General features: G+C 36.0%; 1 protein-coding gene across 2 annotated transcripts in view; it reads left to right on the forward strand.

Moving 5' to 3' along the window:
- The window catches only part of CDKAL1 (CDKAL1 threonylcarbamoyladenosine tRNA methylthiotransferase), a 637,247-nt gene that overhangs the window by 406,485 nt on the left and 216,735 nt on the right, over nt 1–14,027 (forward strand). The gene's annotated exons all lie outside the window — the stretch shown is intronic.

A 14,027-nucleotide genomic window follows, 5' to 3' on the forward strand; every position in this document is an offset into this window, starting at 1 on the left:
GTGACCTTGAATAAGTGACTTCACATCTGTTTTCCTCCACTTCCTCATCTGTAAAATGGAGATAATGATTGCACGTACCTCACAGGGTTATTGTGAAGATCAAATTAAATGATAAATATAAAACACTTAGCACAGTGCCTGGCACATAGTAAGTGCTATAGAAATGTTAGCTATTATCCTTAGTTCAAAAGTGAATACCAAGGATATACAAAAATATGTATAGCTCCTTTGAGGTAGCAAAGAATGGAAATCTGAGGAGGTGCCCACAAATTAGAGAATTGATGAACATGTTTTCGTGTATCAGTGTGATGGAATACTATTTTTCTGGACTCTTATCGGTGTAAGGACTAGCCAGGATTCCAGAGATCTAAAGATGAAAACTTCTACCCACCCGCCTCCTGACAGGTGAAGGATTCAGAATGCAAAATGAGACATTAGCTTTTTGAACATGACCATTGTGGACATTTGTTTTGAACTATGCATGTTCGTCATTTTTTTCCTTGTGTTTCTCAATTAGAGGTGGAACAGGTTAAGCAAATGAGAAGGGGGATCTCAGTGTTGAAAGTTTAGATTAGATTTAGAATTGGAGATAGGAAGCTGGAATTGTAGATGATTTAGTAACTGATTCCATAAGGGAAGGAAATCAGCATGGAAAGACAGAATGTAAACTGTTCCTGCTTTTTAAGGGGCCAGGGAGCGAATGGTCATTTGTACTTCTATACTACGGCTCAGGAGCAACAGATATGTGAAATGCCTCCTGTGTTTGAACCTGGGAGGAGCAACTGTAGCATTAAACCTTGAGGCTATTAGTGCACCACACGTAAAGCCTGCCAGTCAGGACATTTTTAGCAGTGTTTGAGGCCATTCCCCTTTGTTGGGTCACACAGTGACCATCTGTCAGAGCCCTGTAACCTCATGTTATAATAGAAAGAGCACTTGATTTAGAGTCAAACGACCTAACTGTGAACCCTAACTACCTCCAAGTCATTTAGTATCTCAGGACCTCAGTGATCTTGTAATATAAAATGAAGGTATTGAGCTTAGAAGTTCCCCAAGGTAGGAATATAAATCCTATGCTCATCCCCCTCTCCAAAATCCCATGAATCTGTGACTTCTGACTGTCAAGAATTCTGCCATAGTGTGGAAGAGTGGTTTAGGAAGCAATTCCAGGGACATAGCATCTGTTGAATTTAGGATTGTGTCTCATCACATCCTTCTTCCCCTCCCCACCTCCCACCTGAGCACATATCCAGCTCCTTGATTATGAATATCACATCCTTAGATATGACACTTTAATGACCCACATACCACAATTTCCTCAACCTTTTCCAGAGGGAAGAGAAATCGGCACAATATATGAATATATACAAGAGGAATATACCTCTGGACAGCAGGGACCTATCCAGCCCCACAACCCTTACCTTGGTTCCTATTCTCTATCCCTACAGATAATCTCTTTGCAGACTACAGAATTATCATACCATCCCCGTCACTTCCGCTCCCCAAAAAACCCACACGCTAGCCCCATATGAGTGTCCAAAAGTTACAACTTATGGACTTGATATTGCAATTTTAACATCAGCCTTTACCTCAGTATTTTCAACCAGAAATGTAAATATAAAATGGTAACTCAGGTTGCCATAAGAAGTTTAAAGTATCAATTAAAAATTCAAATTAGTACATCAAATTAATTGCAAACCACCTATGTATATACATATTTGTATCTAATGGTAGCCATCTCTGGGGGAAGGGGAGGGAAGAAAAAAAAGAAATTTAACATGGTAACTTTATCATATATTTAAAAAGAACAGCAACTTATACTTAATAGTTTTGCAGTTTCAAATGCAATCTATTTTTTCTATTCAAGTATATTAAGAACATGCTTATTTTATTTCTTAAGATCAGAATAAATAATTTTTTAAAAAATTCAGGTGATAAAAATAATGTCCTTAAAATTGGTGAGCCCAGCAATGCCGCCCCCTCTCTTAAGTGTTACTGTCACTATTGTAAATGTGTGGAAAGGATTTTAAATAACCATATTGGTATATCTGAGAACCTTATGAACATATTAGAGTGAAAAGTAGAAAGTCTCCAGTTTTAAATACAAAGATATCCAAGATGTTCATTGGACACAATCTTGGTCTAGATCAGCACTTCTTAAACTGTGGGTTGCAACCCTCAAGCCACACAATGCCAACAAACACTGCTGAAAGATGCAAAAGGGTCTAGTGAAAAAATTTAAGAAACCCTGGTCTAGATGACTGGTATGGTTCATTCTGGTGCAAAATTTCATGATTGTAAGTAGCACTGGATACATTTTATTTATCATTAAACAGCCACAGAAACTTCATTTACCTAAATGTGAAATTGTTTTCATGAAAAACCATGCTTTGGGCAAAATAGTCATGATTGTAGTATGCTGCCTTAAAATTATATTTCAAAATAAGCAATTAGTTAAAAACTTTTACATATTTCTGCCTTGATATCAAGGTTGATCAGTTTCTGTTTTGTGTTTCTTTTATGTTGTTAGTTGTTGTCATTGTAGATTACTTGGTTTTTTGCCTTACATGTTGAAAACATTCGTTACACATTTAGGTAACAGGTTTTTCTGGTTTAAGTAATGATACAATTCTGTTTACATGTAAATTATATAAATGGTGAAAATCTATAATGTCTCCAGTAACTTTAAACAGAATTTCTCTTTCTATCTCTTGCTGTTGGGCCTTGTTAGTAATATATAGAAATGCCAATGATTTATGTGGGTTTATTTTATCTCCTGCAACTCTGCTAAATTTGTTTATTACAAGTAGTTTGTTACTTGATTCTCCTGGACTCTCTAACTACATTATCATATCATCTGCAAGGAGTGATAGCGTTGTTTCTTCTTTGCCTATTCTAATTCTTTCAATTTCTTTTTTTTCTCTTATTGCTAAAGCTAACATTTCTAGTATAATACTGAATAACAGTGGTGATAATGAACATCCTTGTTTCACCCTCAGTCATATTGGAAGTAAAAATCTATAACTAGCTCATTCAGGAACTAGTTCCTAACACCTTTCCTGCTTTGGGTCTTCTTTCTTAAGTGTTAGGAGGAAATTCAGGAGTTTGGATGGCTCACCATAAGTTATCACTACTAGAATGAGTAATTTTTAGTATCTGTGTAAGTCCATTAGGGGAACTGACACCTTAATCCCAGCCTGATATCTTTCTTTTTCTTTACCTCATTAAAGGGGCCATCTCCTGGCTACTTTTGAAACAGGCCTATTCAACAAACAGGCATTACAGGGGATAAGGTCTCCCAGTGCATCCTGGACCATCTCCAGTGATCCTGATGAATAAATATCTGGTCACTGGATTCAGATGGCTCTGGAGGAGAAGTGAGGATGGTGACCTGCACAGCCCTCCCTCATTCAAGACAAAGTCAAGTGCAGGTCATGTCATTATTTCTCTGATGGCATGGTCTTTGGCAACAAAGGACGAACACAACAACAACAAGAGGTAGCTCATTGTTGTAGTAGAGAGAATTCTGATTTTGAAGTAAAGAAAATCTAAGTACAGATCCAGACCAAGATTCTTAGCTATATGACCCTATATAAGTCACTTAGCCGCTTCCTGCCTCAGGTTCTCCATGTGTAAAATAATGATAATAGTACACCTACTTCCCAGGGTTACTATGAAGATCAAATAAAATAATGCACATCTTTACAAGCAGACATGTTACCATATATCATTTTACAATCTGAAGAACGTTGTATTTGCATTCGTTTAGTGTATTTTTCCAATACTGCTTCTTGCAGAATAATAATGATTGATCTGATTATAGTTTCCAAATAACTTTAAATTATGGTTTTTTGGGAATATCTCTGAAACCTATTACAGGATTGTATAGAGAATAATGTGTTTGAATGTTTTGTTGATAGTTTCACAAAATAATATAAAAATAAGATTGAAGCATGGCCAAAAGTAGGCCATGTCAGTGTCAGCCAATAGAGATAGCACATAATGATTTTTTGATGTCTAAAATCCCATTATTTCTACCAGTGCCTGACAGTTTTAATGCTTAACATGGGGAGGTTATAGAAGATTAGTGTAGTTTCAGTGGTTGATTCAGTGCAGCAAACATTAAGTCAGTTCCATGAACAGCTCCCTGGTGCAACCCTTAATAAATGCAAACTTTATTTTTAGTAATAACCTTTCGTAATGTGAGCCCTGATCCACTGAGATGCTGTTCACTTTTGATGCATCTTGAAATCCTCCTTTTTATGAATTTTAAATCAACACATGCTTGCTCAGAATTTATGCATGTGGATAGTCAGAGATGTAATTTAAACACATCTGTTCAAATATGCATTTCAGATCAACTTGGTGCTGGTTCTCATAATACAACTGAGTTTTTGATGGGTATTATATCCCTAAAGTACACACCAGATGGTATTTATTAGAGAGCGAATAGAAATGAAGTTTAAGGATATTAAGCTTTTTTTTCTTAAGTCACTTGTTTTTTAAATCGTAAAACAATAATGATTTGAAGTTATATGGCCCTAATGAAGTTTTGTAAAACGTTTCATTTCGAGAGTATTCATGTGACGATAAATGAACTTTTAACTAAAACATAGGCATAATGTTTTTGTTTTGCTTTCTTAAAGAAACAAATCACGATTTACAGGTAGCCAAAAAGATAATATATTTAGATTCTAGAAACTAATTTTTTATCTAAAATACTCTGATTCTAAGCATACATCAAAAGTCCCTTTATTTCACAATATACTTAGAACTTTGGATTACAGTTGTAAATGACAAAATAAAATAGATACGTAGCCATCTGGCACTTTTCAGATAAAAACCTTTTTCTTAGTACTGACACATGATTTGTAATACATCTATAATTCGTGTCCTAGATGTAACACATAGACTTCATTGTTCTTAATGTATGAATTTCAGATGGCCACTGCGTTGTAGTATTTGGTTTCAAGTCCTATTCTGCTTCTTGGGCAACAAATATGTCACCCTAAGCAAGTCATTTCAAATTTCTGGGCCACAGTTTTCTTACCTGTTAAAAAATACTACTGACCTTACAGGGTAATTATGAGAACAAAGGAAATAATCTATGTAGTGGACACTGCAAATGCTAAATCACTATATGACTGTCAGCTATGGAAGGGTATTAGCATGACACAATGGAAAGAATGATAGATTTAGAGTCAGAGGATTTGTGTTCAAATCCTACTTCTTTCATTTACTACCTTTATGGCCTTGGATAAATCGCTTAATCTTTCTGGGCCTCAGTTTCCTCAACTGTAAAATGAGAATATTAGACTACTTGGCCTTTGAGGACCCTTCCAGTTCTAAATTTATAATGCTGCCATGCAGTTACATTCATTTCATTTATTTAACAAAATTTTCTCTGTCTTCCACTTACTTCCTCTTAGAAAAAGAGAAATGAACAAATAAATAATAAACATAATATACATAAATAAATAAAAAAGTCCTACCAGATTGAATAATGATCAAAAGATTCATTGAGAAATTACAACTTCTTCTATCATAGAACCACACAAAGTCAGCCAGAAGTTCATATGGTAAGAAACGAGAAGAGCAAAGTTAGTCCCAACATAGACAGTGTTGCTTTTCAACTAACAGGCTGTGAACCAGAGACAGCTGTAGCCTCCAAGGCTCAGTGTCTGGAGGCAGCAGTAATCAAGAGCTCCTCCAAAAAAAACCCCAGGGAGGGGCTTAGGCTCAGTGTAATGTCTGTACACCATTGGTCCCACCACATTCATGTCCAGATGTAGCATGGCTTTCGTTGACATTTTTCTCGTTTCTTCCTTGGCCCTATGCCATTATGGGGAATTTTCACTTTGTACTTTCTTTCAGATGGTGATCAGTGATGATCTGCTTTCACTCTACCCTCTAGGTCTAATAGATCTGGGAAATGTTCATTCATGATTTGATGGACAGTCATGTTTTTCAAGTAATCTAGTGAATCTTAAGTCTTCTCTTCTTGTTCTATTTACCAGGTCAGATTTTTGGTGGGGAGGAGGGAGTGATTGTTTCTTTTAATATGAAATACCTTACATTTCCTTTAAAATTTTTATCATTTGACTTTTAGTATTTTTGGTTGTAAAATGGAGCCATTAACTTTTATTTGGTCCATACTAATTGTCAAGGAATTTGTTACTTGGATACAGTTTTTGTGCCTCTTGTACTAAGTTATTAATTCTCCTTCCAATTACTTCCTCCAAAGCTATCATTTTTCCTCTATTTCTTCCTTTAGTCCTCTCATTTATAATGTCATTTTTAACATTTTTAAAGCTCTTGATGCATATCTTGTAGGAATTCTGATTTAATTTGTGCCCATGCTGTGTTTTTCTTTGAGACTTTGTTTTTAGATGTTTTGCAATTAATTTGGCCTTCTAGATTTATTTATTTTGCTTCCTTGCATCAAAATATCTATTATGAGTATTTTTAGTTTGGTTATTCATCAAGACTTACTTCCCAGATTAAGAGTTGGTGTTAAAAGTCAGAATGTTTTCACTCTAGAGAGAATGTCAGGGCCTTTTGTGGGCTTTTTCCAAATGATAAATGCTGAGGTCCAGAATTTTAGGGGTGATTCAGGCCAGGGACTTGCAAACTTTCATATCCCAGTGCAGCCTTAGCTGACTCTACCCCCTGTCAGCTACATGGAAGACTCTCCAAGTACAAAACTGCAGGCTCCTCCTTGATCTGAGCTGTGTGCTCTAGTTATAGAGCAGGCCTCAGCTTATGATGGGGAACTGAATCCAGTTCTGAGGACAGATACAACTGCCAGCTTATTCATTTTCTTGCTCCCTGCTTAATGTGAGGCTCATTCCCTCCTGGATTCAATAGCCACAGGCCCCGATTTAGTCCCAGTGCTGAAAGATTCTGTGATCTTCCTAGCTCAACTTCTTCCCCTATAACCATAAGCCATTGTCTATCTTTCAGTGCTTACCTAGACTGAAAAAATGACTCACTGTGGTTCTTTTGTGATTTTTCTGATCATTATTTGGTATGATGCTCTCAGACTTGGAAGAAAAATTAACTGCTCTTGGGGTAATTGTGAGGAGGAAGAGCATAGCTGCACTGCTCCCTCTTATTCTGACACTTTTACTAGTTTTTCTATTAAATTCAAATTAACAAATATTTTTAGCATCTATGCAAATCACTGTGCTAGGACTGAGATCATCACAATGTTATGATAATTATGTTTATTATGATTGTTAATTATATTATTATCAATAGCAGTAAGTGACATATAATAATTTCCAGTTTACAAAGTAATTTATGCTCTTTCTCCACCTTCAAATACCCTAGGTTCCCACTGAACTAGCATTCTTGGATTCCTTATATTCTTCATTTCTGTTTCTTCTATGACTTTATACAGGCTATATTCCATAACTAAAATGGACTCTTTCCTAATTTCAGTTTCTTAGAATCCTTACCTTTCTCTAAGGTTATATTCAATTGTCAGTACCCGTGAGAAGTCTTTTCTAAACCTTGAGTTATTAACATTTTCTATTAATAACTTTTTAAAAGTTATCATGAATTTCTCTATTTACATGTTGTATGCCTTAGTAGAATGTAAGCTCCTTAAGAGCAGGAAATGTTTCATTATCATCTTGATATTCCTATTTCATAGCATACTACCATACACATATTCTTGGACTGAGTGATCTTTGGAAGAGGAAGAAAAGACTGAATTAATAAAAACCTACTACAAGCTGTGTAAGTTATCCATCTAATTGCATAGCATAGCATAATCTGGATAGTAGGCATTTTTTTCCTGTGGTTTATTTGGCCAAACTCTTTTGAATGGTTGTGGATCTCATCTAGGAGATTCTGTCATGTTCTAGTCTTAATGTAACCATTCAGGGCCTTCTCCAAACAGGAGCATCTGAGGGACAATCATAGGGAATCCTTCTTTAACTTGGATTCTGATCACCACTCCAAAACCTTGATAAACACATTGGGCAGATATATATTTCCCTTCTTTGTGCTTCACTTGATGTTAATCATTAGAGAGGTGTAAAACACACTTATTTATCATGTTGTTTTATCTTTCAGTTAATCTTAAAATTTTGGTTAATGTATGAGAGATACCCATTTTAGAAAAATCTTTAAAACATTTTTCTCTGAGTCAAATGCTTTTTTTTCTTTTTGTTTTTTTAAATAGGCAGCAAATAGTAAGAAAGAACAATGGGAGCTTGTCTATATATCTTTTAATTGTATGATGGTACAGATGTGATCTTCTAGGAAATGTTACTTAAAAATTGAATTTTCCTGTCTAATGCCCACATCAAAGATGCCCTTTATCTATACATGATGGAATGCATAGATTATGCACACAAAATTTTTGTTAAAATGGGAAAATTGGCAAATAAGTTGATAGTTTTCTTAGTTGTCAAAACAAAGCATTGCCCATAGTAAATACTTAACAAATGCTTGTTGAATTGAAATTGAGCCTTACAACTCCCTGTGAAGTAGTAATTTTTAAATTTTTATTGTAAAATTAAAAACTATTGAAAGACATTTCAGTAAAAAGAAAGCCCTGTGTTTTTTGTTTTTTTAAAAAAAAAATATTTTATTGATGTTCTCTTTTTCGTATTTATCACTACCCCTTAACCTAATTACCTAGTAGAATCCCTCGCTTTCAACAGAGATATATAACTCAGAAAAACAAATAAAGCTGTTGGCTTTGCTAACTGACTAGCATTGCCAGTTCATTATGCCTCAGTCAAGAGGAAGAAGGTAGGTCATCTCAGTAGTTTTTTAATTATCTTACCCCAAGACTACATAGCTAGTAAATTGCACAGATAGTATTTTCACCCAGACCTTCTTACTCAAAATACAGTGTTCTGAGGCGGAGCCAAGATGACGGAGCGAGAGCAACTACTCACCTAAGCTCTTAGACAAACTCCTTCCAATACCTCTAAAAAGAGAATCTGAATGGATTTTGGAAGGACAGAATCCAATAGGAGACAGACTGTAGCAGGTTCACAGTCCAGGACAGACTGGAGGGTTGACAGGAAGGATCTGTTGTGCGAGGCTGGAGGAGCACACAGCACACAGGTTGTACTAGCACCTTCCCCATCATGGCAGGACCAGGCAGGAAGCCCCATCTGAAGCAGCGGTCCACTGCGGAATATCAGCTCAGGACAGGAGTCCAGCAGAACTGAGCAAGTGAGAGTCTGTATGTCATCTGCTTGAAATTCCGGGAGCCAAGATGGCAGAGTGATTGGTAAATGCTCTCCCCCTCCCCTTGATGACCTTGAAAGACCCACAAAATGCTTCCCTAGGAAAAATCCTGGAACGGTGGGATCAGCTGAAGGGGCAAGCAGTCTCTTAGCGCTTGATGTCAGGAAAATCACTAAGGAGCATCCCTCTTGCTATGGCTGAAGGGGACCAGAACTGTCCCAGACAGCCCCACCTCTGCAAACCAGGAGGAGATCCTGAGCCCCAGGGGGGTGGAACCCTGCAACCATCAACACCAGGACCCCAGGCATGCCTTAGCACCCTGGGGGAATCAGGAAGGCACTAGTGTAGATGGTATCACCAACCACTGAGCTTGCCTATGCTCTAGCTCAGCAGAGGAGACCTCTTGTGGCCAGACCACCCCTTCCCCACACTTAAACCAGCTAGCTCCAAAGTAACTCCAGGGAAACCAAGAAAGACTTCACCTGACCTCTACCTCACACCAGCCACCTCAGCACCAGATAAGCCACAGCATTTTAGCTTGTAGCTGAAAAAACCAGAGACCACAACACACAAAGCCTCAAGTTCAAGGCAAAAGAACTGTGGGACAGACCCCTTGTGCCCCAGAAGCAGAGATCTACTTTAAAAGCCAGTAAAAGGGTGATGATCATGAACAAGAAGCAAAGCAGAAAAGACCATAGAGTCTTTCTATGGGAACAAGGACCAAAACATAAATACCAAAGAGGTCAGCATTGAGACTGTACTCCCATCTGAAACTTCAGAGGGGAATATGAATGGATCTCAAGACCAAAGAGCATTCTTGGAACAGCTCAGCAAGGATTTTAAAAACCAAATTAGAGAAATAGAAGAAAAATGGGTCAGTGATTTTAAAAATATGAAAAAAAGTTCACTGAGGAGAACAGCTCCTTAAGAAGGAAAATTGGAAAAATGGAAAAGGAAGCACAAAACCCAACTGGGAAAATTGGACAAATGGAAAAGGAAGTACAAAAACTAACCTGAGAAAATGAGTACTTAAAAGAAACAATTGGAAAGATGGAAAAGGAGATTCAAAAGTTAACTGAAGAAAACAATTTGGTAAAAATTAGAATTGGGCATGTAGAAGCTAATGACTCTATGAGACATCAAGAGTCAGTCAAACAGAATCTAAAGAATGAAAAGTTGGAAGAAATGTAAAGTATCTAATGGGAAAAACAACTGACCTGAAAAATACATCCAGGAGAGAAAATCTGAGAATTATTGGTCTACTAGAAAGCCATGATGAAAAAAGAGCCTGGAGAATATCTTCCAAGAAATCATCAAGGAAAACTGCCCAGAAGTCCTAGATACAAGAGGGTAAAATAGTCATCGAATGAATCCACTGTTCACCTCCTGAAAGGGATCCCAAACTAGAAACACCAAGGAATATCATTGCCAAATTCCAGAACTGTCAAGTGAAGGAGAAAATACTGCAGGCAGCCCAAAGGAAACCATTCAGATTTCAAGGAGCTACAGTCAGGATCACACAGGACCTTGCAGCTTCTACATTAAAAGATCGAAGGAAGTGGAATGTGATATTCCGTATGACAAAAGAGCTGGGACAACAACCAAGGATCAATTACCCAGCAAAGTTGAGCATAATATTTTAGGCAAGGAGATGGATATTCAATGAAAGAAGAAATTTCCAGACCTTCCTGATGAAAAGGCCAGAGTTTGATAGAAAATTCGCTTTTCAAACACAAGTCTCAAGAGAGGCATAAAAAAGCTTGTTATTCAATATGGGCAAACTGTTTACATCCCTGTAAGAGTAGATGATACTTGTTCATCTTGAGAATTGTATATTTATCGTGATATATAAAAGGAATATACAAAGGTTGAGGGAGCGGGTATAAAGTAAATGATGTGATAATAAAAATGTGAGTTAAGGTTGCAAAGGGGTTGTAACAGGAGATGTGAAAAGGAGGAGGCAGAAAATGGTAAATTACATCACAGGAAGAGGCACAAAAATATATTACAGTAGAGGAAAAGACGGGAGGGAAATGAGCATTGTTTGAGATTTACTCTCATCTGATTTGGTTCAAGGAGGGAACAACAAACTCAGTTAAGTATAGAAATCTAACTAGCTCTATAGGTAGTAGGAAGGAAGGAGGAAAGAAAAGGGAGGGGAGACTAAAAGGGAGGGAAGAAGTAGTAAGGGTAAAGGGGAGTGAAAGGGAAGGAGCTGAAAGGAGGAAGGGAAGACTGAGAGAGGTGGTGATCAAAAATCAAAATACAGTGTTCTTTCAACCATAACACAGGACCTGTAATAGAAACCTTAGAGGCAGAAAAATGGTAAAGAAAGAATTCTCTCTGAACTCTCCCAACATTCCCCTCTAAACAACTTTGAAATAATGTGTCAAATCAAATTCTAATACAGCATAACCAACAAAAGATTGGGGTGAGGCATTTTCCAGCCCAGGAGGCAGGAGGTGAGACACAGAGGTCTGTGGCATTCCTGTAGGAGCTGGCCAGGAGCACGGTGCAGCAGAGACACTAGCTGTGGGCCTTGGAGGCCAGTACATCTGTACTGGTTCAGATGGAAGAGTATATATACACACTCAGATGTAGAAATTTATCTTGCTCAACAGAAAACTAGGGAGGGGAAGAGGCTGAGAAAGTAAGAGGGGATGATAAGAGTGAGTCCAGATTAAGGGATGCAGTGATCAAAAGGAAAAAAGACTTTTGAAGAATGATAGGCTGGGGCAGGGAAGAAGAGATTGAGAGAGAGAGAGAGAGAAAGAGACAGAGAGAGACAGAAGATAACCATTAGAAAATAGAATGGAGGGAAGAATATTATAATCATAACTGACTGTGAAAAAGATGAATTCATCTGTAAAATGGAAGCAGATAGAATGAGTTAGACACCAGAATCCAATAATACATTGTTTACAAGAAATACATTGAAACAGAGAGACTTATATAGAGAGTTGAAGTAAGAGACTGCAGCACAATCTATTATGCTTCAGCTGAAATTAAAAAGGCAGAAGGAACAATCATGAGGTCAGACAAAGGAAAAGCAAAAATGGACCTAATTAAATGAGGTATGTGGGGAAACTACATTTTGCTAGAAGGTACCATAGACAAGTAATATTAAGAATAAACATATGCATCAAGAGTATAGCATCCAAATTCTTAAAGGAAAAGTTAAATGAATTACAGGAGGAAATAGGAATTAAAATTATACTAATGGGGAGCCTCAATTTACCCCTCTCAGAACTAGATAAATGTAACCATAAAATAAATAAGAAAGAAGTTTAAGAAGATGACAGAATTTAATGATAGACCTCTGGAAAAAAATTAGATGAGAATGGAAGTGTACCTTTTTCTCAGCTGTATGTAACACTTTCACAAAAATTGATGTGGTATTAGAGCATAAAAACCTTACAAATGAATGTTGAAAAGCAGAAATGTTCAGTTTACCCTTTTTAGACCATAATGCAATAAAAATTGCATTCAGTAAAGGGTATTGGAAGCATAGATTAAAAATTAATTAGAAGCTAAATAATGCACAAGAATGAGTAATTCAAAGAATAAATTCTAGAACTAATCAGTAACTTTATTGAAGAAAAAGACAATAAAATAACAAAGTATCATACCAGAGGCCAAAGCAGTACTTTAGGAGATATCATATCTCTAAACATTTAAGAAGAGAAAAAGGAAGTCAATGAATTGGGTATGCAACTAAAAAACATTAGAAAAAAAGAATAAATTAAAAATCTCCAGTTAAACACCAAAACAGAAATCCTTAAAATCAAAAGAAAGATTATTTAAAAAATCATTAAGCTAATAAATGAAAATAGTTTTTATGGAGGGAAAAACACAATAAAATAAATAAACCATTTGTTAATTTGATTTTTTTTTAAAAAAAACTGAATTACTAGTATCAAAAATGAAAAGGATGAATGTATCACCAATAAGAAAGAAAAGCATTTTTTAAGTTATTTTGCCCAGTCATATGCTAGTAATATGACAATCTAAATTAAATGGTTGAATATTTACAAAAATATAAATTTCCCATCTTATCAGAAAGGTAAATTGAATACTTAAAGAAATATCTTAGGAAAAGAAATTGAATAAACCATAAATGAATGAGCCCCCTAAGAAAAAAAACTTCCTTGCAACTACATGGATTTATAAGTGAATTCTACCAAACATTTAACGTATAGTTAATTCCATTACTATGTAAAGAGTACTAACAAATTCCTTCTGTGACACAAATATGGTTTTGACACCTAAGCCAAGGAGAACAAAAATAGAATAAAAAAACTACAAACCTGTTTCCGTAATAAATATTGAGGCAAAAATTTATATAAAACACTAGCAAGGAGATTATAACAAAATATCACAAAGATCACACCAACCACCCAGTGGAATTTATACCAAGAATGAATGGGTGATTCCATATTAGGAAAACTATAAACATAATTGACCATATCAATAACAAATATTGCATAAATCATTTGATTATGTCAATAGATGCAAAAACCGCTTTTGACAAAATTTAAACTCACTGCTATTAAAAATGCTAAAAAGCATTGGAATAAAAGGAGCTTCTCTTAAAATGCTCTGTGCTATCTAAGTCAGAGGCTCCCAAATTTATTTGGCCTTCTGCCACCTTAAAAAAAAAATTACTCAGCACCTCACCCCTCAGAAATCTACTTCCTTTAATTTTTTTTAATTTGTATCATTTCAAAAAAAGTATTATTTGTAATGGCACATCTTCAGTTTAATAATTTATTATAACTTTGTGCATTTTTTTCTTGAATTGAAATTTTGATGAT

The sequence above is a fragment of the Notamacropus eugenii genome, chromosome 4, assembly GCF_028372415.1.
Source record: "Notamacropus eugenii isolate mMacEug1 chromosome 4, mMacEug1.pri_v2, whole genome shotgun sequence".
Classification (NCBI taxonomy): domain Eukaryota; kingdom Metazoa; phylum Chordata; class Mammalia; order Diprotodontia; family Macropodidae; genus Notamacropus; species Notamacropus eugenii.